Here is a 26025-nt window from a genome sequence, read left to right as displayed (position 1 = left end):
TCCGTACAAAGATAGCAAAGCCCACATGATGCAGAGAGAGAACAGAAGATAACTAATGCCATCAATTACGTATGTGAAGCTTTAGTCCTTTCGGTGTTTTGTGGATGAGGGACTCTTTTCAGTGAAAAATATTAACTTTACCAATATTTCTAATGCAGCTTTCAGAAGACTAAAAAGAAGAAAAGAAAACTAACATCCGCAAACATATCTATGAAAACAGATTCATGTAAAAGAGCTTTCATCCTAAAAAATTCCTGGGGCTGTCCTCACCATCTCTCTTTCCCAAGAAAATATATTTCCATATTTGGGGGGAGTTGAGAGAAGGATTGTTTTTATATTCTCACCACCACCACCACTGGACTGAAAAGCTGGAGTACATTTGAAATGCCTTTTGGAAAGGAAATAGAACTATTTAGTAATTTATAAAAACACCTTTACCATCAGCAAATGAAGAAAATGTTATCCAGAGACTCACTTTAAAAATACCTGTTCTAGTGCCTAACAGCAGACATCTCTAATGCAGAATACTTGTGTGATAGCCTTGATTACCTAGCAGAGCAGCACCCTCTACTGGCATTATTTTAAGAATGATCCCAGAAAAAGTCAAATTCACTTTGCATAGCAACTGACAGTAGTTAACAGAATACTGTAACCATGTTCCCGATACTGGAGTGCGGGGTCCACTTGGAGGGCAGACTGCTTTGTGGGGGCCTAAAGCACAGGAAAAGAGCAATGTGAGTGGAGAAACCTGCTGGTACCCTACAGAAAACAAAACGTGTGAAAGTCGCCCACCTGTTCTCCCTACAAGTGTGATACACCCTCAGTGCAGCTAACTGAGCTGGGCCAATCCCAAACTTCCTCCTCTGTCCCTGCCTCCTCAGTTCCAAGAACATAGCCAGCCACCATGCTTCAAGAAACACCAAGTTCTCTAGCCTGTGCGGGAGGGAAGGAAGGAAGGAAAGAAGGAAAGAAGGAAAGAAAGAACAGTAGCAGAGGGTGGCACTTTGGTCAGGAAACACAAATGGAAAAGTGGGGCTACCACTCAATCCACTGAAAAGAGCTCATGAAGAAAAATAGAGGCTAAGAAGCTTGTTCTTATGGAAGCTAGCAATGACACACTACTTGCTGCAAAATTCGGGGGGGGGGGAGAAATGACCGTTCAAAATCTAGGTGCTTAAAAAAAGTGCTTTGCCACGTTCATGAATTCTTAGTACAGAAGAGCACTGAGCAGATTGAAACTCACTTTTCAAAGATAAACTTAAAATAGAAGTTAAATATTGGCTAACTCTACATTTTCAAAAGTGGCTAGTGATTTGGGGTACTCCAGGTTTTGGGTAGCCATCTTAAGAACACTTTAGAAGGTCTGATTATCAAAGTGCTAAGATCTATCCTATGAATAGCAGATCCCTTTGATGTGTTACACCCAAAGTGAGCACCCCAAAATTGAGGCACCAAAAATCACTTATCACTTCTGAAAATTAATACCTCTATTACTTGCAGGCATAACTGAATCTGTCTGGGAAACATGAAGGACAACTGTGCATATAATATTAGAAATAAATTAATTATATGTGATGGTTAGTATAGTTTCATACTCCAGGCACAAATGACTTTGGGAAAGAGCTAGTTAATTTTGTTTTTAGTGAAGTCAACTTTCCTAGAACCTTGCAGTCAATAAGTAATACAAGTTATTACAAATCTGCTGTATAATAAAGCTCAGGGCCCAGAAAGGATTTTCACCAGGCTTTTCAATATAATTTCAGGATTATTGATCCAATATTTTGTGACATTTTCAATTATATTTTCAGCATCTGGGAACTATTGCATGTAACTGGCTAATACTGCATTCATTCTGAAAAAAGTGCTCTTATTCCTGCAGATCAGAAAGAACAACCTCCATTCTGAACAGTGGTTTCCAAGGTTTAGCTTTAGTCTTTACAAATACAGTAGAAAAGATAATTACACTAGAATCTAACACATCAGAAACACTAGAAACATATATAGAATGAGACAGATCCAAACTAAGAGGCCTGCCTGATGAGTTTTTAGTTGGTTTAATCCAGAGTTGGAGACCTTTGCAAAAGGAAAGAATTTTTGTTGGAGTGGATGCAAGTAAGAGGAGTATTAGATTCCAGTAGGCCAATGAGTGCCTCTCAACTAGCTCCTAGTTAATTTCAGGTACAGTGATGGGCAACAGTAGAAACCCTAACGATAGCAGTAATCTGCCAAAGTGCACCTGGAAGCAACAAAGAAGGCATAAGGCTAACAGCATACCCATTGTTTTCAGTCTAATTTCCAAGAGTGTCACCGTATCTATGCACTCCGCATAGATTGATATTTAATTGGAAAACAATAGGTGAGCCTAGGCATAAAAATGTTTGTGTACACTAGAGGTGGTGATATTTTTCCAGCAGAAGATTTTTTTTTTAGTTTCAAGTATCAAACCCACCATTTTCACTTTTTTAAACCAAAAATATTTAAAACTTTTCAGGCTAGATTCACAAGGGATTTAGGTACCATTCACTAAAGGAAGAGAAGAAAGTGATGATCATGTTCCCTTCCCCCTTATACTTAGTAACCCAGTGTCTTAGGACTGAGAAAGCAAAGTAATTTCTTATTCCATATTCAGAAGGGCACAGAAATCTGGAGTTAGTTTAAGACTGGCAGTTTCAAGTGTGTCCCTGTGGTAACTCCATACAAAGAGACACTCAGCCCTGATTACCTTTATATCTGGAGCTAGAGATAATAGAATTCACCTGCCAACATGAATGAATAGTTATTACCTTGAATTGTAATGCAGCATTTTAACCTAGGATGAACCAAAAGAAGATCCCTGTGTTGCTATATGCTGCCATAGTTTGCTTCTCTGTCCATTTTTCAAGTGTAATTAGAATGTTTCTCCACAGAAGAACTCGTCCTTCCTTCTAGGACCAGAAAACAACAATGCAAAATAGACTCAAGATGCCTAAGAATAATCAACAAATATGTTCATAAATAAAACAAAACCAAGCATCAAGGATTTATCTGAATTATTAATGTCACCATTCACCCATAGATACATGACAATTAAAAAAGTGATCATTATGTCTATTGAAGAAAAAGACTGGCAGACTTGATAGTGAGATAATTAGACCATATGAAGTCTCTTAGCAAACATCTATTTGGCTAAATATTATAGATGTTTAATTGAAATATATCTTTTAATGTGTATTAGCAGCATAATATAAGCCTAAGACACATAGCAGTCAACCCCCAGCTTATTTTTGCAGTTTTGTTTAGAACTTTAAACTGTTTTCTTCTCCTTCCTAATACCCAGTGCATACCATACAGCAAGTAACTGACTAAACTGTATTCAGCAGAATGATGTGCAACACTAATGTCACCTCTGGAAATCTGTCTCCGAAATTTTAAAAAAAGTTTAAAATTACCTGCCAACTGGAAAAGAGGAAAATTGAAGTCCTCTGTCAAGTTTAAAGAGCCAGCCACAAAAAGTTCCTATAAGAGGGGGAAAATCCTATTCACGTGAAGAGTTAATTAACAGTATGTGTTCACTAAACAGTGGATCACTTGATATGAAAATTCAGGGAGTGGATGATGCCAATATGTTTCACCATAAAGCATAAGGGGGGGGATGATGATGTTAACTAGTGGAAGTGATTTGAAGAGAATCCACTATATTATTTGTTTCGAATACACTTTAAAATAAAAAGAAAAACAAAATGTTTTTTAAAGGACTGTATAAAGGTTGGCAAGTATTTATCCTTGGAAAATATAAAACTACTTGCTCAAGGTTATGCATCAGCAAATCAGTAATAGAGAGAGAGAGCTTGACTTGGGTTCTAATCCTATCTAATTGCTAGGTTTCCCCAAAATATATTTGCTTAACTTTTATAGCTTTTCAGTGCTTGCATTTGTCATGCTTCCTGATCTCAAATTACTCTGAAAAAAGTAAGTGGACTTAGTGCTTTTGCAAAATAATACATTTGTATTATTTATGCATAGATGATGTGGTATGGGGAGCAGTGTCACCTTCACCACTTGGAAAAAATTTAGTTTGTTTTAATCTTTATTTGAAGGACTATTCCTTAGTTGAAGTACCTTTTATGATTATTTAGCCTATGGTCCCTAGAAACACAATTTACTGGGCAGTCAGTTTTGTGAATCCACTATGACTTAATTATAGAGGGGGTGGGAAGGAATACTTCCTCTGAATCTTGTCTCTCGGGAAGGGAAAACATTGTATTTGGCCCACTACGGAGAGGTATGACAGAAACTGCAAAGAAAATGAAAGAGGGTGGGGGGGTCTGAAGCTTTTTGGGACTCAAATGCCTACAGTGCTTCTCTTGCTGCTGAGTAGCCAAAACAGTTGTCTTAGCGGGTGCAAAGCATTGGGAGTTGTTCTGTCTCCCTACTGGGCAAGCAGAAGGTTGCAGCTAGCTCAGCTTCTATTTCTAGACTCCTTCCTTGGTAGTTCAGACAGATGGCAGTCAGCCTCCACAGGCCCTTGAGGTGGGGAGAGATGGCTCCATGATTCTGGAAAGGGCAGGACCGAGATCAGCCCCTGCAGCAGTCAGCCCAGACTGAGTGACTCCGTGAGCTTTCATACCCTCTGTGCCACGTGGGGCATGCCTCCTCCCATCCTCAGAGCTGCCTGGAGCACACACTGCAGCACTGGCCTCCCCCACCACCTTTTGTGCCTCCCCCACCACCACTGCCAATGGTAGGCCTGGCTGCAGCTAAGAAGCTTGTCTGGGCCATGAAGCAGAAGCAATTCCTCCCCCATCCCCGTTCCTCTTGACAGAAAACTTTGCAGGGGGAGGGAGAGAGGGAGGGGGAGGGGAAGAGTCAGACATGGGTGGGAAGTCACAGAAGAGGCAGAATGGGGGATCCTAGGAGAGGGGGATGCCACTCCTAGGATGGGAATGGCTTTCAGAGTCTGCTCCAATTGGGCCTTATTTGAATGGGTAATAGAAGTGAAAGATTCCATAACATTTGTCAATATCTAAGCCGTTTTAAAATGTCATTTAGACTTCAGTGTTCTGTACTCAGCATGTGGACAAACATGATCAACTGACAGACTCCAAAGCTAGAAGGGCCAATTGTAAACATCTAGACTGACTTGCCAGTGGTGCTGGAAAAAATTTTAGAGTGAAAATCCTGAGCTCCACTCCCCTTATTATTGTCCACACCCTTTACTGCCCCAGGTTGGGGCCATAGCTGGAGAACTCTCTGCTCCTATTCAAAATTATCCTGTTTATGCATCCCATGACCAGATTAGCTCTTTTGGCCCTGTTGAGGAGCACGTCCCCTCGACAGTCCCAAAGTCCCCAAAGTAGGGTTATTGTCCCCCTTTCCCAGGCAAATACGGCCCAAAGGCCTAGTCCAAAGGCACAAGGTATATCAGGGTATATACGGCTCAATGGCCTAATTCAAAACACAGTAACCCCTATCAGGGTACATACGGCCCAGAGGCTGAGTCACAAAGTACAGTTCCCCCATCCAGGTATATATGGCCCAGCAGCCTAGTCACAAACACAGTCCCCTCTATCAGGGTATATACCGCCCTGGAGTCCTAGTCCCAAAGGACAGTTCCCTCTGTCAGGGTATATACAGCCCTGAGGCCTAGGGAGCAGAAGTGTGGTGGGGTGGGAAGGAAGGGGGACATGAGCCCTCCAGCTCCACCGGGTCTCAGCCTAGGGCCCTGTTGGCAGTGGAGGATTTCACTGCCTGATTGGAGGGGATTCCTGGCAAAGTGCACTGAGCTCCCGGAGACAATCCTCTGCCCTGGGCTACTTCTACCGTTCTCGGGGCTGTTGTCCAGCTCCCGGGGCGGTTGTCCAGCTCCCGGGGCGGTGGTCCAGCTCCCGGGGCGGTTGTCCAGCTCCCGGGGCGGTGGTTCAGCTCCTGGGGCGGTGGTCCAGCTCCCGGGGCGGTGGTCCAGCTCCCGGGGCATTGTTCGGCGGGTTGGACCCTCGCAGACGTCCTCCTGGGCTGCGGTGGCGGCTGCTGCTGCGGGGACGGATTAGGAGCTCCAGCCTGAGCTCTTTCCCCTCTGGTGGGCAGCCCAGACTGAGTGACTCCCTGGGCTTTTATACTTGGCCACCCTTGCAAGAATGCCCAGCAGAGTCGTGGGGGTGGGGCCCTGTCTGCCAGCAGGGCGAAGGCAACTCTCTGCCGTTCACACTGGGACCTCATGTTCTGCTGGATGATCCACCACCATCTCCTGATCTTTTTCAGCTACTTAGCTGCCTCCCTACCCATTAAAACTGGAAAGGACTTATCTGTCTCCATAGGTATCAATTCTTGTATAGTAAGTTTGATTAGGATTTTTCTTTAAAAACTTGGTGATGACATAGAAGAAACTGCACTAAAAATATATTAGCTTTGCAAAGTCAACCATTAAGAAGAGTCAGGACTTCTGACCTTTTCTGCCACGCAATAATCTTTATTGACTCTACCACATACTCTCCTTTCCACAGGACCCAGCCTCTCTCAGTGTGCAGGCTGGAGAGTGCTTGGAGAATAAGGCAATTTCTCAGTGTTCTTTTTCACCCATCTGTGTGCACTCTAGCCTTATTTACTGTACACCATCTAAAACCTAAAATATATGTGACATCATTAATTTTCCTTGTGAGTTTTTCCTGTAGCACTCCTCAAATACTTTGCCTCATGAACACACACACATTCATCTCTTCAAATTACTTTCTGATTCCAGATGGGAAGATAAGTTCCCTATCTTACAGCCAAGGAGCGGTGATAAAAGCACAATGCAAAAGATGGTGCACTGATTTTTGGGTGGCTCAGTGAACATGAGACAGCAATGGAATGCTCCACAACCTCCCTCGGAAGCCTATTTCACAAGTTAACTGTGCATATAGTGTGAATGTTTTCTTAATTCTCGACCCAAATATCCTCTGCTGCATATTAACCCAATTACACAACCTTCCATAGACATGAAGGACAACAGATAAATAGAACAACATTGCCCACATTGAAAATAGACTTAGCTCTTCAAATTATGGGTATGTCTAGACTACAGAGCTTTTCCGGGATATCAGAGGTATCCCAGAAAAGTTCTGCCGCGTCTAAGGAACATGTCTGCTTTTCCGAAAAAAAATTCAGAAAAGCAGACCTGTTTTTTCAGCATCCCTGTAAACCTCATTTTATGAGGAAGAAGGGATGTTCTGAAAGAGGTTTTTGTCCCAATATTTGGCCCTGCATAGATGGGCCAAATGTTGGAAAAGCCTCTTTCAGAAGAAAAGCGGGAAAAGATACGCAAATTGCTGTTTGCAATTTGCGTATCTTTTTCCAACTTTTCTTTGTAGCATGGACACAACCTACTTTCCAATTCCAGATGAGAAGATAAGTTCCTATTTTACAGCCAAGGAACAGTGATCAAGGGCAAAATGCACAAGATAGTCCATTCATTTTGGATGCCTCAATCATATCATTGAAGTGCAACCACTTTTGAAGTAAAAAGGCCAAGAGTTAAGTGTTGTACAGCAACACTAATCCAGTTTAGGATAGCAAATGAATAATTTAATAACTAATTTAAATAAATCAGAGAGTTTAGATAGAAAACACTGAAAACTTAATAATGCCAAAGTTAATTTCTCAACGGATCACCGTTCTTCTTATGAAGTCATAACCAGGGCTGTCAATTAATTACAGTTAACTCATGAGATTAACTAAAGAAATTAACTGTGATTAAAAATTAAACATGATTAATTGTACTGTTAAAAGAATATCAACTGACATTTCTTAATATTTGTGGAGGTATTTCTATATTTTCAATATGGATATCAATTACAACACAGAAAACGAAGTGTGCTGTGCTCACCTTATATTATTTTCATTACAAATATATGCATATATCCCACTTGTACCAATGGTGACCACATGTTTATTCACAAATGCATACAGATACAATTGGCCAGGTGGAATTAATTTCATGAGTGCAATCAGTGTAATTACATGTTCAAATTAGGACCAAATCGCATATTATAAGTACTTTAAATTAAGACCTTGTAACAGGTAAGATGGAAACTAAACATGTAGGCTATGTCTACACCGGCATGATTTTCCGGAAATGCTTTTAACGGAAAAGTTTTCCGTTAAAAGCATTTTCGGAAAAGTGTGTCTAGGTTGGCAGGACGCTTTTCCGGAAAAGCACTTTTCCCAGAAAAGCGTCCGTGGCCAATCTAGACGCGCTTTTCCGCAAAAAAGCCCCGATCGTCATTTTCGGGATCGGGGCTTTTTTGCGGAAAACACTACTGTGCTGTCTACACTGGCCCTTTTCCGGAACAGTTTTCCGGAAAAAGACTTTTGCCCGAACGGGAGCAGCATAGTTTTTCCGGAAAAGTATTGATGATTTTACGTAAGATCGTCAGTGCTTTTCCGGAAATTCAAGCGGCCAGTGTAGACAGCTGGCAAGTTTTTCCGGAAAAGCGGCTGATTTTCCGGAATAACTTGCCAGTGTGGACACAGCCGTAGGGTATTTCCAGGAGGCCATCACGATTAAAAATGAGATCACTTAACAGAAATGGGGTGAGCAGAAAAACAGAATGAAAAGGGAAAGTATTGATCAATGCAAGACATAAAGGTGATAAAAATCGCACATAATTGTCATCTTGTTTACAGTGTGGTAATGTAACTCTCTCCTACCCTACTATATTTCCACATAAACACCTGTGTGAAGAAGTTTCCATTGCAGTTTATGTACTCTTTGGCAAGGTGGTCAGGTGCCAAGATAGAGATATGCATTCCATCGATCACCCCACCACAGTTAGTGAACCCCATCATGGAAAAGCCATCTGTTATATCCTGCACATTTCCCAGAGTCACTATTCTTTATTGCAGAGGGGTGTTGATTGACTTGGCTATTTGGATCACAATGGCCCTCACTGCAGATTTCCCCCTCTCCAAATTAATTCCCAACTGACCGGTAGCTGTCTGGCATTGCAGGCTTCTACGGGGCTATTACCACTCACTTCTCAACTGACAGAGCAGGTCTCATTCTGGTATTCTTGCACTTCAGGATGGGGAAAAGCAATGAAGATTCAATGTCTACACCAGCTCGTTAATTAGAGCTAGGTAGGCAAATCAGGCAACCAGAGTTGCAAACTATCTGCCCGCGGCTACGCGTGGCATGGACTAGGTAGTTCGAATTAAAGCTCCTAATTCGAACTATCGTTATTCCTCCTGCAATGAGGAGTAATGGTAGTTCGAATTAGGAGCTTTAATTAGAACTACCTAGTCCTTGCCGCACGTAGCCGCGGGCAGGTAGTTCAAACTACGGGGCATTTAAAAATGGTGGCGCCTGGGAACATGCAAATAAAGCCCGGGATATTTAAATCCCAGGCTTCATTTGCAAGTTCGAATGCCTACATTAGCCACCCTAGTTCGAACTAGGGTGGCAGTGTAGACATACCCTAACAGAGCCCAGCATGTCCTTCACTTCTCAGTACCAAACAGGAACTGTGGGCCATATCTAACCTTTTGACCTCATGCTGTGAACTATTATGATGTAGGGTCCTTTGTGCAGAATCCAATCACATGCAGTAATTTCATCTTTATAGTGTAAGGTGTGCATTGAGGAACCTTGGCAATCTAGATCTATATTCTCCAGCTGTTGTAAAATTAGGTTACTGTGTCTGAATGTGTCAAACTCTGTTTTTCTTTAATAAACAGGAAAATGCTAAGTCATACTCATTTCAAACTCTCCTTTCTACAGCTCCTTGCTTAAAATATAGCTGATTGAAAACATGTCTGTGAGCCCCCATCGTGCTGTATGAAAATTGGCTTGTGAGTAGGAGTATGCATAAATTGAATATGCTTTAACCAAAATTCCTCATGAAATCTCCCATTTTAATGTTACAGTCTTCTGGAGCTGTATAGACTATTTTCGTGCATGCATCATTCTTGGATGTGAAGTTAGAAATATGAAGGGTGAATCTGTTTATAGTTTTAAAGGTGCTATTGAATGTTATTACTGGTGCCCTGAAAGCTGAATGGCTTGGTGATCAGCTCAACACACATTAAGACTTCCTGCAATTTGCACATCAGACTCTGCAGGCATTACTGACACCAAAAGCTGAGGCTATATAACTCTGTGCTGGGAGACCAGTAAAAATCTGAGATGTCCATAATGTAATTACCCACATCAGGCTCATATAACTGAGTTGTCTGGTAACCTGTTTGTCCTTGTCTGGTCACAAACTTGAAAAGCATAATGGTATTAAGTATCTATATTGCTTCATTTAATGTTAATACATACACTTCACAGTGTTATTAATCACTAGTGTGTCATTAGCTTTCAGAAGAAACCTCACTCTACATACTTTTCATATACAATCATCAGATGAGTTAATAGTTTATCACTTGAAATTCATCTCCCCCATTTTTATAGGCCAAGAAACCTTTGCAACATATCCTTTGAGAAGTAATATTTCTCTCCTTTCCAATCTCCTCCCCCACTTGTTAGCTTGATGGCTTTCTTTAACTAGTATGTAAAAAATGGACCTTCATTGTCTTTGTCTGAAGCTCAGGCTTGGACGAGAAGCAAATACAGTAAACTTCCGATAAACCGGCACCTTTAGGACCCAGGGGGTGCTGGATTATCAGATATGCCAGACTATCGGAAGGGGGGGGGCTATGAGGGGTCTGGGGTGGGGTGGGATGGATGCCACCCCAGACCCCTCATAGCCCCTCCTTCCAATAGTTCGGCTCTGTCCCAGGTGTCCCTGATTCAGCCGCTGCTGGTCACTTTCAGCAGCGGCTGAATCGGGGACGCCTGCAGCAGAGAAGCTGGGGTGCTGCTGGGTTGTTCCGGTAATGCCTACCCTTGGCGCTGCGAGACCAACCCGGCAGCACCCCAGCTGCTCTGTCCCAGGTGTCCCCAAGTCAGCTGCTGATGAAACTGACCAGCAGTTGAATCAGGGAAGGCAGTTGAATCAGGGAAGACTGGGGGCAGAGCAGCTCCAATGGTCCGGCTGCCCGGAGCACTTCTGGGTTCCAGATGGTGCCAGACCATCAGGAGTGCCGGACCATCACATGCCGGACCATCGGAGTTTTACGGTACACATTCCTCTGTCTAAGACAGACTGAGTTTATGCATTTTTTGCCAATCACATTTTATGTATAATTCTATTATATATTCATGCCTTTTGTGCACACCCAATGCATACATCATGCAATAATATTAATGATCAGTGAGTTATTAGTTTTACAATGATATCTTACAAGTCTTTTAAATTATCTTGTTAGATGAAGTTCAATGTGAATAGTTTTGAGGAATATTTTGCATTGTAATAGAAGTGGCATAATTTACATTTCAAGTTGCAAAATTGGATACAGTCAATGTCAAAGCCCTCGTAATAGTCTTGCTCTTCAGAAGACTAGAGACAAGCTAGTGCTAGTCAAATAAAATCAAAGAGGTGAATATGAATTTATTATCATTTATACAATAAACAAGGTTGAAGCATATATAATAAATCATTCTTCTGATAGTTCCTTGTCCAGGCACTCTAACAGGGGAAACTTGCCCAGATGTAAACTTAGTTTCTAGAGAGCAGTAATCTGTGTAGAACATAGGAAGCAAATTTAATGTGAACTACTTGTTGCCTATAATAAATCTGTGCAGGAAGTTATAGATGGCACTAGTAATTGCATTAGGTATGAGCTGAAGAACGTGAGCACAAAATTATTACCCATAATTGAATCACTTCTTAATTCAGGAGACCTAGAAGATTTGATTTTTGAGTTTCATGTCAGAAACCCCAACCATATCTTAAAAATGGAGGCAGAACTGTATTCGTAGTGGTCTTGGATAAGTGAAATTTAGCTATTCATCAATTGGTAAAAATATTCAAAAGTGTGGATTGCAATAAGGAATTACTATCAAAACTGAAAGGAATAAATAAGATAATATACAAGTGGGTCCCAAAAATAGGACTCCTTCTCTAAATAAAACCAGAGTAACTCAGATTTTGTAAAATAGTGATAGAGATGAAGCCATGTTAGTCTGGTCTAGCTGAAACAAAAGAATTATGTAGCACTTTAAAGACTAACAAGATGGTTTATTAGGTGATGAGCGTTCATGGGACAGACCCACTTCCTCAGATCAATATGTGGAAGAAAATTGGCACAACCATATATACCAAAGTGATACAATCAAAAAAATGAACGCATGTGAAATTGAATATCAAATTTTAGAACAGAGGGGGGGTGGAGGGGAAGGTTAATGTCTGTGAGATAATGACATAGGGGTGATAATAGGGGAAGTTTCTGAGAGGTAATGACATTAGGGGTGATAATTGGGGAAGCTATCTTTGTAATGGGTGAGATAATTAGAGTCTTTGTTTAGACCCATACATAAAGTGTCAAATTTAAGCATGGATGAGAATTCAGAAGCTTCTTGTTGAAGTCTGGAGTTAAAGTCTCTTTGAAGTAATATGCATGTTTTAAGGTCATCGAGGGAATGGTCAGTCTGGCTGAAATGGCAAGCAACAGCTTTTGTAAGTGCTTCAGACATCTCCCCTGATATTCCCATCCTCAAGAATTCCAGTTGAGCAGTGTATCAGAATACTGTCCCTCTTTCCCAGGTTGCCTCCTTGTTCTAAATTTGTACAACAGACTTTCAATGCAATCCAGTAATATAACTAGCAATTAGGCTGCCTTTCTATAGGGTAGAGCACCTCAAAACTCTTCCCAACAAACAGCCCGGTGAATGACTAATGAGTATTGGCCCATGTGGAGATAAGAACTCATTCACAGAAGAAAGATTTACCTAAAATTAATCCTTGCTAGTGAAATGTTAGAGGAGGGAGGGGCAGTACAATGTCCATGCACTATTTTAGTCCAATTCAAAATAGCAGCTGTGGTATATGGTGTTTGTAGGGTGCTCTGCTCAAGGGTCAGTTTCACTCCTGCAGAGTACCTTACTTCAGGGACAGCTCAACTGACCTTGATTGTATCACTTGTGGAAAGAGATGTGATAGAAACTGGTGCTTAGCCAATTCCAACTCTCTTGGACCAGATGGACTGGATGCCATTGCCGCAAACGGTGTTCACTTTATCCAGATGTGATAGTTGGCAGCTTTAGTCAGCGGTGTATCCAGGATTAGAAGATCTAAGTACAGAGACGTCTTGGCTCCTTGTGCTTTGATTCACTAGAAATCACACATCACTCTGGTCGCCATTTTAAAATGCCAGTAGCCCAAATTAGTTCGTTGCGTGTAGAGACGGTAGTCCGATCCATTGCACAAGGAGTAACAGTTGACTCGAGGGTAGGGTTTTGGTTCAGACTACCGTGTCTACAAGTGGCGAGTTAATTCAGGTGACTGGCCGCGAATATGCTAATCAAGCATGGGATATTTAAATCCTGCACTTCATTAGCAACTTCAGTATGCTTCATTTGCCTCCTTAGTCCGAACTAGGGGGCAAGTGTAGACATACCCATACAGAGCCAGGGAGATAATCTAGCGGGCGGAGCATAATGCAGTGACTCCATCGGAAGAACCAATCCCCCCCCCCCCACACACACACACACACACCGCGGACCTGCCCTGGGTCTCACCGGAGCTTCTTCCACTGCAGTCATGCACTTTTCCTTCTAGGCGCTGGGGCATGTGCACAGAACAGCTGTTAACATCCAGGTGCGCGGCTCCGAATGTTCAATTTGAGTGACAGGCACGTGTCCTTCGCCCTCCCCAATCCCCTTTGCAGGGCAAAATCCCGGACATTTTTAGCCGTTTTAAAAAGCTGGCTGGATGGAGATTAATAAGTGAAAAGGAGGACGTGTCCAAGAAAAAACAGACATATGGTAACCGTAAGCTTTAAGTCTCATTGTTCTGGTCTCCCGATGTTCCTCCCTAACCAATCCATTTTGGAATTTGGCATACAGACCACAGGACAATACAGGCAGTCCCCGACTTACGCGGATCCGACTTATGTCGGATCCGCACTTACGAACGGGGATTTCTCGCCCCGGAGCTCGCAGGCAGCGGTCCCGCCACCTCGACTTCCGGGGCGAGAAAAGCTGCTCCCGGTGCCCCTGGTCTGCTGGAGATGGTCCCCAGCAGACCAGGGACACCAGGAGCAAAGCTGCAGCCGCGGCGGGGTCCCGCGCCTCTGAGGCTTTGCCAGAGCAAAGCCTCAGAGGCGCGGCACCCTGCTGCTGCTGCGGCTTTGCTCCCCGTGTCCCTGGACTGCTGGGGGGGGGGCGCAGCTAGTGTGCCCCCTCCCCCAGCAGACCAGGCTTTTGTTGTGGACCCTGGGGCAGAGCAGCTGGGGCGCTGACGGTTGGTCCCGCAGCGCCGCTCTGGGCACTACTGGACCAACCCGGCAGCACCCCAGCTGCTCTGCCCCAGGCGTCCTGATTCAGCCGCTGCTGGTCAGTTTCAGCAGCGGCTGAATCAGGATGCCTGGGGCAGAGCAGCTGGGGTGCTGCTGGGTTGGTCCAGTAGCGCCGAGGAGCGGTGCTACTGGAGCAACCCAGCAGCACCCCAGCTGCTCTGCCCCAGGCGTCCCCAAGTCAGCCGCTGCTGAAACTGACCAGTGCTGACTACAGGAAGCTCTGCCCCGGGCTTCCTGGAATCAGCTGCTGATCAGTTTCAGCAGCAGCTGACTTGGGGACGCCTGGGGTTCTTAAGTTGAATCTGTATGTAAGTCAGAACTGGCGGTCAGTTTCAGCAGCGGCTGAATCTGGACGCCAGTTCCGACTTACATACAGATTCAACTTAAGAACAAACCTACAGTCCCTATCTTGTACGTAACCCGGGGACTTCCTGTAGAGGAAAAGGGGATCCTGATGGAAAAAGTCCATATGTCAGGTTCATGGAAAGCTGCTGTGCATGGTGATAATAAAGGTACATGAAGGGGGAGGGTAATAGTGTCCCACGCTTCAGTGGCAGTAGCCTTCATAGCTCTGTAATTGGATGATCTGTTAAACTCTGACATTTGGGAGAAGCTACGCAGTGTGTGTACAGGCATAGATGTTTGTAGGCACAAATAAAGTCCATTTGATTTCAGTGGGAGCTCTTTGGGCAAAATGAATGCAGCCTGTGGAGCCCAATGGGTAAAAATCTCTAGACATGGGTTAAGCATAATCTTCTGAATTCTTATAGTAGATGTTGTTAACTCCAAGCTGCATCTCGTGCAGAAACAGCATTTACACCAACCTGAGTAGGCTAAAGAAAACAGCATGTCACTCTCTAGACCTCACCATATATTAATGGATTTCTATTGACTGTTTATAGTCTCCAAATTATTAGGGGAAAAACTAGTTGTTTCTATGCAGTTATGAAGCCAGTATAAGTTAGATAGGCCTTTATTGTGTGGGGCTGATGAAAATAAGGCTTACATGGAATGAAAGGATAAATGTAGCCTTTTCACTTTGGCTGTCATGATGATCCAATGACTTATTATTGAACAACTCTCTGCCCAGCATGAAGGAAGCGATTCAGCAGTTAAATGGCAGATATTTTTCAAAGTAATGACTACATTTCAGATGTGGCTTTAGGGCAATTAACTTTATGGCTTTAAATATAAAATGGAGGGAAAGACAGTAAATGAAGTGAATGGAAAAAAAATAAGCTTTTCAGCTTATATCCACTTCGTGTCTTGCATTGCCAAGAGTACTTTACAAAATCTGGTATTCAAGTTTAACCTTCTATTCTCCCTTCTATTCTTCCTTCTAGTCAAATATAGCTGTTATGTCAGCGGTGGAATTTGAAATTACAAAAGCAAATGTTCATGGAGACATCACTGTCACAGCAGAAGTGGAGATTGTGTGTCTGTAAAGGAAACTATGAAGCAGATGCTCGTAGGAGAACCCCAACAAAGGGCAACTTCTGAAGCGCTGCAGGAACAACACCAAAAGAGGAAGCTTAGCTATAAGAAGCATCCCAACAAAGGTGAGCTTCACAGATAAAACGCTGCTGGTTTAAACAGATACAATACTGATTTCAGTGAAATTGTGCCCAGCTATTCAAAAGTGAATGACTTTGACCCTAGTACCCACTGAGGATGATACACCTTCAGCATGGAAAGAGTGATTCAGAAATGAACAAATATGCAGTTTGCTATCATCCATCTCCCAGTTAGGAGAACCACTTCAGTCTTAAAGTTTTAGAGAACTGCAGCTGTAGAAAGCATACAATATGTAACCTAGGTGGGTTTCTTTCACTATATTCATGGCCCAGATTTATTTATTTTATTCATAGTCCACCTTTATTTTGGAACAATACACATACAAGCGATGCTGCTTCTAACCCTCTCACTTTGTGCTTTCCTGCCGTGACTTGATGGTAACCCCACTCTCTGGAAGTGAGCACCTTTCTTTGTACCCCTTTACATGGTCTGAGAAGGATCTACAGGGTTTCAGAAACTTTGCCATTTCCCATAGCCTCTATGAAGAGATGATAATCTCTTCTTGTCATCAGCCTAATAAATGTTTAATGAATCTAACAAACAAACAAAAAAGGAAATAAAGCAGTGGCCAAACATATCGGCTACGTCTACATTAGCATCCCTATTACGGAATAGGGGCCAATGTAGCACTTTGGGATAGGCAAATCCGCGGGAGATTTAAATATCCCCCGCGGGATTTGCATTTTCATGGCTGCCGCTTTTTTCCGGCTTGTAAAGAAGCCGGGAAAAAGCGCCAGTCTGGACACGATCCTCCGGAAAATAAGCTCTTTTCCGGAGGATCTCTTATTCCTACTTGAAAGTAGGAATAAGAGATCCTCCGGAAAAGAGCTTATTTTCCGGAGGATCGCGTCCAGACTGGTGCTTTTCTCCAGTTTATCTACAAGCCGGAAAAAAGCGGCAGCCATGAAAATGCAAATCCCGCGGGGGATATTTAAATCTCCCGCGGATTTGCCTATCCCAAAGTGCTACATTAGCATCCCTATTTCGGAATAGGGGCCAATGTAGACACAGCTATCTTGTTTTACATTTCTCTAACTAAACTGAAAATGGCATTAGGAGGTTGGTTAGGTGAGAAAACAGGTTGAATCTATAAAAGGCAGTATCTGAGATATACACATTTAAAAGTTTGTCTTTGACTAACCATCTTGAGTACAACCAATTTCTTATTAAACACCCAAAGCAATTGGGACTAAAGTCCACAGATCCCTGAGTCCTTGCTCTAGGAGTACTTCTACTGACTTCAATAGCACCACTATTAGAAAAAGGTACTACCGGTTGAACCTCTGAAAACTGGTACTCTCCGTTCCAGCAACATCTGTGGTCCAGCAGGCTCATGAATGCTCCTGGACCAGAGAGCCCGGGACTCTAATGGTAGGAGGGCTCAAATTGCATAGCTCAAAATGCATACCTTATTTCGAGCTATGGGTGCAGCGTAGATATATCTCTACTGACTTCTTAAACATAACTCTTCCCAAGGAACAACCATGACATTTTTCATTCACCACAGGCTTTCTTTTCTAAACAGATCTTACCTTTTCCCACTGCCTCAATCTGTCTTCTCCAAAAGCCTTCATCCACCCTCTCTACCCTAAACTGTAACAGGCCCAAGTGCTGCCCAACCCTGTTAATTGGCCAAATAAGGAACACTTGATCTGGCACGGGAGGGCCAGGTCTATAATATGTGGAAAGTAACTAAATTAAAACTTTCACAAGTCTTACAAGCCTCAGAATGTTTGCATTACAAGTATAAAGGATATGAAATTAACTTACTTAAAACTTCCATTCCTTTAATTCGATTGGTAGGAGACTGTGGCCATAAGTAAATTTCATCAGAGGCTGTGAAGCTTTATTTTGCTTTATTTAAAATGACAGAATTGTGTGATACCAGTATACTTAGAATGTAAATAACTTTCATTAACAATTAAACTTACTGCTAAATGAACAATACGTCCTCTTTCTTCTCCTGTGGATAACATGGTGGAAATATAAAATATTTAATTTGATCGTTAGCAATGATATGGTATTACAGTTTAAATTAGGCAGACCTCAAGCTTGACCTATATACAAACAAGAGTTAGTCAACGGATGTGGTGTATACTCAGGCCACTTTTTAGCTGGGCTTCTCCCCTCTTTAGATCCCTAACTTTAGGTACTGACATTTGAAACTTTGGCCATTATTTCTTAGATGTGGGTGCTATTTGTACAATGCTTAATGTAATTTCATGACACTTTCCTAATGAAGGGAACTTTTTAAAAATTTCAAAATAAACTCTGATACAAAGACTTGAGCTTACAGAATTGTTCTAGGTGCCCTTATCCATAGATTTTCCTTCATGACAATTAGCAATAAAGGAAATTATGGCGAATTTCCTAACAAACTTTCATTATCTGATTATACGATATTGTCTCAGTAATTAAGACCTCAGTAAGTTTATTGCATTGGAACAGAGAACGGGCACATTCTGCCCTCAGGTGTAACTCCTGATATCGCTGTGTAGCACACAAATATAAGATGTAAGACCTCAAGTAGGCAAGGCATTCCAGTGGCAATGAAATTTGCGTTTTGAACGACATCATATTGCTTTTCTCTTCTTGCCTTTGACCCGATATGTCTAGTTCAACCATTTAACTTTACCTGTTGATTGGGTTTAACCCCTCTGCCATAACTTGTGAGGCCAGAGAAAGGACCAAATTAGTCCTGGGGGAATGAGTGACTGATTGCCTCCTGCATAGAGAAGGCAGAGCTAAGTCATATAAGCAGACTGAAGAAGCTCATTGGGAGAAACCCTCCAGAGAAGAGTTGGCTCTCTGATATAGGGAAGCCCTGGACTAGGGCTTAATACAGGAGAGGGTAAGAGGTGGCTAGTGGGCTGAATCCAGCCCTCCAAGCCATTGGATCCAGCCTGCGGCTGCCTCACTGGGACCCTTAAGTACAGTACAGCTGCAGCAGCTTGAAATGTGGCTGCTCTATGCTCTGGATGCTGGGGAGCAAGGAAGGAGGCTTTGTGCTTACCTATCCCACCACAGCAAAATCTCTCAGCTCCCATTGGCCAATTTCTGGCTAATGGGAGCTGAGAAATTTTGCTGGAGGCAGGAGCAGCCAATGAAGCCTCCTTCCCCCTCCACCTCCCCCACCCAACCCCCGTCCAGACCAGAGCCACATGGAGCAGCTTGTGACTGCAGCTCAGTTTCCTGCAGGGCTGCTGGCTGGGAGCCACCCAGATAAGCATCTTGTAGCCAGAGTCTGCCTCTGGCACCCACCCCTTTTTGCTTCCCCCAGTTACCTAGCCCATGCCACCACCCAAACCCTGTGTACCCCTTTCTCCCAGGTTACAACTCCCTCCCAGACACTGCACCCCTTCTTACACTCCTCCCCCAGGCAAGAATCCTCTTTGGCACCCATATCCGCTCTTTGACCCTGCACCGCATTCCCCTACCCCAGGTCACCACCCTCCTTCTCCACCAAATTCTTCCAAGTTACAACTCCTTTCCAGACCCTGTACCCCCTCCTAAAGCTCCTCCCCTAGGCCAGTATCTTCTCCTGCACCCATACCTCCACCTGGAACCTGCACTCCCAAGTCCCTACCTTAGATGACAACCCTCTCCTTCACTCAAACTGCCTCTCAGACTCCACACACCCTCCTGCACCCCAGTGCCCTACCCTAAGCTCCCTTCCGCATCCAACCTCTGTCCCAGACCCTGCTCCCTGTTGGTACAAATGCAGCCCTTGTCCACTTGCAAAAATCTTAAGAGTGGCCTCCCATTAAAAATTATTGCCCACCCCTAGCTTAATAGCAGCAAGGCCAACAGCCTTGCTGGGCCCCTTGGCAAGGTGGGGGTGCCCTGCTCCACACCCCCCGAAAGGCAGGACCTCAGGTAGAATAGGCAGGGCTGGGGCTAGGCAGAGGTCAGTGCTGCCCAGAGCATTTTGTTAGCTCTCTGGTTGTAATTCAAAGGACCAGGGGATGATATCACTGGAATCTGGAGCAATTGCCCCCTTAATGCCTTATCAGTGGGCCTGATTAATAGGCATACCACAAGGCCCTAAGTCGGAAAAGGGTGAAAGGGCTGTTAACTTGAAGACATGTTTGAATCTTTATTTTTGGACTTAGTGTTATCCCAGAAGTGCTTGTCTGCACGTAGGCTGAGAAAGACTTTTCAGACTAAGGAAGTAACCAGGTGATGGGAATGCAGTGGCAAAGTAATGTAATGCAGCATTCAGGTGCAACGGGACACCTTAGAGGTGAGGACAAGAACTAGATTAGTAGCAACATTAGCTTGTAGGTCTTTGTTTTCAATATTCTCAGATGCTGCTGGCTATAGGATGAGTCTTCTATGTTTTCATTTGTATGTTCTCACATATCTTCAGTACTTTTTTCTGATGAGCCATTGGTTTAGTATTGTGACACTAAATAATTTCCTGCAATATTATGGGATTTCTCTGGATCTCCACTCATCCATGTTTTACTTTGTGCTAACAGGATCACATCTTGAGGAGTCTAAACTAACATGTAGGTGACTAATTTATGGAGTCTGTCTATACATTTTATGAATTCTGGCTGCTTAGGGCAGATGTTCTTAGGGTAATTATGTTACAGAATGCTTTTGCAAAGAGACAAGATGGGTGAAATTTTTATTGGACCAATTTCTGTTGATGAGAGAGACAAGACTTTGAGCCAGGCAGAGCTCCTTTTCTCTACTATGTTGGGACCCAGACTACTACAGTTACACTGCATATAGTAATCACAGGCTTTTAAAATTGAGTATGGATGTATACCAAACTCACGAAGACAACACATTTTCTGTCTAGGCAGCAGATGGCAGTGTTCTACCTCATTCAGAGCCTGATCTTTTCTATGAGGCTGGGGTTCTCACCCTTTTTCTTTCTAAGGCCTTTCCCAACAGGTTTTAAAAACTCTGCTGTACCACAGCAATTGTGTTTCTGTGTGTGTGTGTATATATAGATATAGATATAGAGAGACAACATGGGTGGGAAGGGGACCAAGTACGGCAACTGCCCAAGCCCCATGCTACAGGCTGCCCTACAAAGCTAAGTTGCTTAGGCTTCAGCTTTAGGCCAGAGTGGTAGGATTCAGGATAGGGATATAAAAGGTTCACCACTTACCCGGTAAACATGCACTTTACTGGAACACTTTCTAGGGTAACCAGTTACCCAATGGGAGGGTGCTCTGCCCAGGCCCAGCATGGATTACACAGCCCTGGATTGCGAGGTGCGGCAGGCTCAGCCTGCCCTGGCCAGAGCAGCCTGTGACACAGGACCATGCTCAAATGTTTAAACATTGCGTTTAACTGGTAAACTTGTTAAACAAGATTTTACTTCCCTAGTTTGGGGTTCTGGGCTTCAGCCCCATGCAGTGTGGCTTTGGCTTTGTGCCCTGAGCCCCAGAAAGTCTAATGCTGGTCCTGCTTGGTAGCCTCCTAAAATGCAGCTCCGGGACACTTTCTCTTTAGGAATCCAGAGGGGAGGGGGGTAGATTCAGATGCTGCTCCCATCCCCAGCATAATCCCATTGGTCAGTTTCTGGATAGAAATTGGCCAATGGGAGTTGCCTGTTTAAAAACAGGCAGCCATGAAGCACAACCTTCCAGCTCAGTTACTCACTCAAGTACATGGCCGAGCAGAAAAACATTTTAAGCTATGCAAGCAGGCTGGTTTGGCTGCTGGCTGGTAAGTGTTCTGTCCAGAATCTGCCGCTGGCATCCCAGCCCCTCCCTTCCCTAACCCTCCATCCTCCACTCCTGCCCTGCTACTCCACATGCACCCATCCCCCCTCCCAGATCTGGTATCCCAAGCTCCTGTCTCGGATCATAATCCCCTCGTACCCCAGGTCACATCCTAAAACTCTGCACCCTAATTCCCTACCCTAGATCACAACGACCTCCTTTACCCAACGTCCCTCCCAGACCCCATTCTCCCTCCTGCACCCCAATTCCTTATCCAACACACCCTTCAGCACTCAATTTCCATCCCAGACCCTGTAGCTCCTCCATTAATACCATAGAAGAGTGTGGCCCTCAACCACATTCCAAAATCTTGGAGTGGCCCTCCCCCCCATCAAAAATTATTGACCATCCCTGCTGTATATCTACTCTTTTCCATTGTTATCTAATTTTAGTAACACATACAGGTTTTGTGGGTTTCTTTTCTGATCTTTTTCTTTCCTGGTGACTAACAATGAGTGTTCCCCATGGCTACGTCTACACTGGCCCCCTTTCCGAAAGGGGCATGCTAATTTGACAGTTCGTAATAGGGAAATCCGCGGGGGATTTAAATATCCCCCGCGGCATTTAAATAAAAATGTCCGCCGCTTTTTTCCGGCTTTTAGAAAAGCCGGAAAAGAGCGTCTACACTGGCCCCGATCCTCTGGAAAAAAGCCCTTTTCCGGAGATCTCTTATTCCTACTTTGAAGTAGGATAGCTTTGAATAGCTTTGAAGTAGGAATAAGAGATCTCCGGAAAAGGGCTTTTTTCCGGAGGATCGGGGCCAGTGTAGACGCTCTTTTCCGGCTTTTCTAAAAGCCGGAAAAAAGCGGCGGACATTTTTATTTAAATGCCGCGGGGGATATTTAAATCCCCCGCGGATTTCCCTATTACGAACTGTCAAATTAGCATGCCCCTTTCGGAAAGGGGGCCAGTGTAGACATAGCCCATAAGAAATAAAACTGATACAAAGGATCTCTTCTTCACAATTTCTTAATTTCTATCAACAATTACTTAATTTTTTAAATTTATAGAATCATAGAACACTAGAACTGGAAGGGACCTCGAGAGGTCATTGAGTCTAGTCCCCTGCCCTCACAGCAGGACCCAATACAGTCTAGACCATCCCATACAGATTGCAAGTAGGAATAAGAGATCCTCCGGAAAAGGGCTTTATTCCAGAGGATCGCGCCAGTCTAGACGCTCTTTTCTGGCTTTTCCCCAAGCCGGAAAAAAAGTGGCGGCCATGTTTATTTAAATCCCGCGGGGGATATTTAAATCCCCCGCGGATTTCCCTATTCTGACTTGCCTGCTTTGCATGCCTCAGTACATACAGGAAACAAATGGGATCAAAACCACAGCAAAAAAAATCTGTTTTTCACTGTATGAGAGTTTCACATATTGAAAATTATTCAGGTAAGGCCCCTTTAACAATGAGAGGAAGATGTGCACTGATTGTTCCTCCCAGGTAACAATTATTTACACTGGGTGTGATAGTAAATAAAAGTATTTTTACTAAATACAAATAGTAGGATATAAGTGGTTGCAAGTGAAAAATGGCAGATCAAAGTTACAGAATTAAAAAAAGAAAAACATAGAAAAATACATAGCAAGTACTAATACGCTAAAGGTTACTGCAAACTTACCCTAAAACCATTCTATGACTTGAGTTCCCAGCTATCTTTTTGGGCAGAGCTTCTCAACTTCGGAAGCGCTGCGGGCCACAATGATACTCCTGGCACATACCAGGGGCTGCAATTTAAGTGTGGTTTCCATGTATATGCAAATATATATGCAGATATATGCAAATAGCTTATTTCACACTGATGGACATGGATACAAAGATAAAGCCTTGAGCCATAGCGCCGGACCCAAACATGGCCAGTGTGAGCCAGCGAGCATCTCTCAGGCTCTGCCCCCAAGGTTAAGCAGCCAGTACTTCCCAAATCATAAAATCATAGAGCTGGAAGAGACCTCAGGAGGTCATCAAGTCCAGCCCCCTGCCCAAAGCAGGACCAATCCCAACTAAATCAACCCAGCCAGAGCTTTGTCAAGTCTGGACTGGCGCTTTTTTCCGGCAAAGCCCCAAGCCGGAAAAAAGCAGCAGCCATGTTTATACAAATGAAGCGGGGAAAATTTAAATCCCCGCTTCATTTGCAATTCCGACTTGTCTCATCTGCATCCCTTTTCTGGAAAAGGGGTGCAGTATAGACACTGCCGATGTGTAACAACGGCAGCATATATGTGCAGACATTCACAAAGCTCTGTTTGTCAAATTATGGGCGTGTTCTCAATGAAATCAGTAGTTCTGTTTTCTTTAATAGAAAACTACTTTCTGCCTTTTCTGAGAAATCCTCACATTTCCCTCAGCCTGTAGTGAATACAAAACCTAGTGGGATGACAGCCCTGTAGCTATTAAAAGTCACCCTCTTGCACCAACACCCCCCCCCCCCCATCTCGGTGTAGATTGCAATAGGGAGGGGAGATAATTCCTTGGGGAAGGAAGAACGCTGAGCAGGGGCAGCTCGGGAATAATCCTGCAGGGAAGGACGATAATCCCTGAGGAGCCGTGCGGGGATCAGATGGGGGCCAAAGGAGGCAGCAGTGGGGGACGGGGGACTAACCTCTCTCAGGGAGAAAGAGTCTTCAGGAGATGAGAGGTGGCAGATAACCTGGAGCGGCTGGGAAATCGCTGGGGTCACGGCAGCAGCGAGTGGTCAGTCTGCTCCAGCACCACCACGCTCCCCCACAGGTATGCAGGTATGTGGCTGGGGCAGACCTGCGTGCGAGCGGCTCACACACAGAGCAGCTCGACACCCGTCCCCAGAAGGCAAAGGAGCCTCCTCGCAGGGCCCAGGTCAGCTGGCCCCACTCGTCACAGCCTCCCAATTGGTGGGGGCCGGGACCCGCTCCAGGCAGGGCCGGGGGAGAGACCCTGCTCCATATTGGTGGAGCAGGGCCCCCGGCTCTGAGTATTGCTGGTGCACAGGCACCATGAGCCCATATAACTCACCGCCTATCCCTGTTACTGTTTCCCTGGGTTCCTTCCTACTAAGCCTCCCACTTCTCTCTTTCCTGCTTCTGGGTTTATCACTTGAGCTTTCTCTATGTACCCCGCGGCTTCTTCATCCCTCCTAGCCTCTTGGCAGATTTCTTGCTCCAAGACATGCTCTGGAGTGCTCATACTCCCCAAGTATTTCCCCCTTACCCCTGACTACCTTCCTCGTCCAAGGGGTGACTTCAGATTTCTTCCCCTGCAGCCCTCTTCTGCTTTTAGCCTCCTGGCTTTTTAGAGTGCTGGCCCAATCCTTACCCAGATGGGTTTCATTCTCAATTAATCTTGGACCTCGCTCTTTGTCATTGAGGAGCCTTTGGCCATTATCTTTGAAAAGTCGTGGAGGTCGGGGGAAATCCCAGATGATTGGAAAAAGGCAAAAGTAGTACCCATCTTCAAAAAAGGGAAGAACAATTCAGGGAACTATAGGCCGGTCAGTCTTACCTCGGTTCCTGGAAAAATCATGGAAGGGATCCTTAAGGAATCCATTTTGAGGCACTTGGAAGAGAGGAAAGTGATTAGGAATAGTCAGCATGGATTCAACAAGGGAAAGTCGTGCCTGACCAATCTGATTAGCTTCTATGATGAGGTAACTGGCTCTGTGGACGTGGAAGTCAGTGGATGTGATATACCTTTACTTTAGCAAGGCTTTTGATACGGTCTCCCACAATATTCTTGCCAGCAAGTTAAGGGAATGTAGACTGGATAAATGGACGGTAAGATGGATAGAAGGATGGCTAGAAGGCCGGGCCCAGCAGGTAGTGATCAACGGCTCGATGACAGGATGGCGGTCGGTTTCTAGCATAGTGCCCCAAGGTTCAGTTCTAGGACCAGTCTTGTTCAATATCTTTATTAATGACCTGGATGAGGGGATGGATTCCACCCTCAGTAAGTTTGCGGGTGACATTAAGCTAGGGGGAGAGGTAGATACACTTGGGGGCAGAGATAGGGTCCAGAGTTACTTAGACAAATTGGAGGATTGGGCCATAAGAAATCTGATGAGGTTCAACAAGGACAAGTGTAGAATCCTGCACTTGGGACGGAAGAATCCCAAGCATTGTTACAGGCTGGGGACCAACCAGCTAAGTAGTAGTTCTGCAGAAAAGGACCTGGGGGTTACAGTGGATGAGAAGCTGGATAGGAGACAACAGTGTACCCTTGTAGCCAAGAAGGCTAATGGCATATTAGGTTGCATTAAGAGGAGCATTGCCAGGAGATCCAGAGATGTCATTATTCCCCTTTATTCGGCTCTGATGAGGCCACATCTGGAGTATTGTTTCCTGTTCTGGGCCCCCCACTACAAAAAGGATGTGGACACAT

The 26025-nt window shown here is 44.2% G+C and overlaps 1 protein-coding gene across 1 annotated transcript in view; it reads left to right on the top strand.

The window, feature by feature from the left end:
• The window catches only part of WDFY3 (WD repeat and FYVE domain containing 3), a 372301-nt gene that overhangs the window by 30722 nt on the left and 315554 nt on the right, over positions 1–26025 (top strand). Inside the window, exon 2 of the mRNA XM_075929522.1 lies at positions 15699–15914. The gene's annotated coding sequence lies outside the window, so the exon portion shown is untranslated. The remainder of the gene's footprint in view (positions 1–15698; positions 15915–26025) is intronic.

This window comes from Pelodiscus sinensis, chromosome 5 (genome assembly GCF_049634645.1).
Source record: "Pelodiscus sinensis isolate JC-2024 chromosome 5, ASM4963464v1, whole genome shotgun sequence".
Lineage (NCBI taxonomy): Eukaryota > Metazoa > Chordata > Testudines > Trionychidae > Pelodiscus > Pelodiscus sinensis.
The sequence above is the reverse complement of the archived record's forward strand: the minus strand, read 5'-3'. Positions and strand labels throughout refer to the sequence as shown.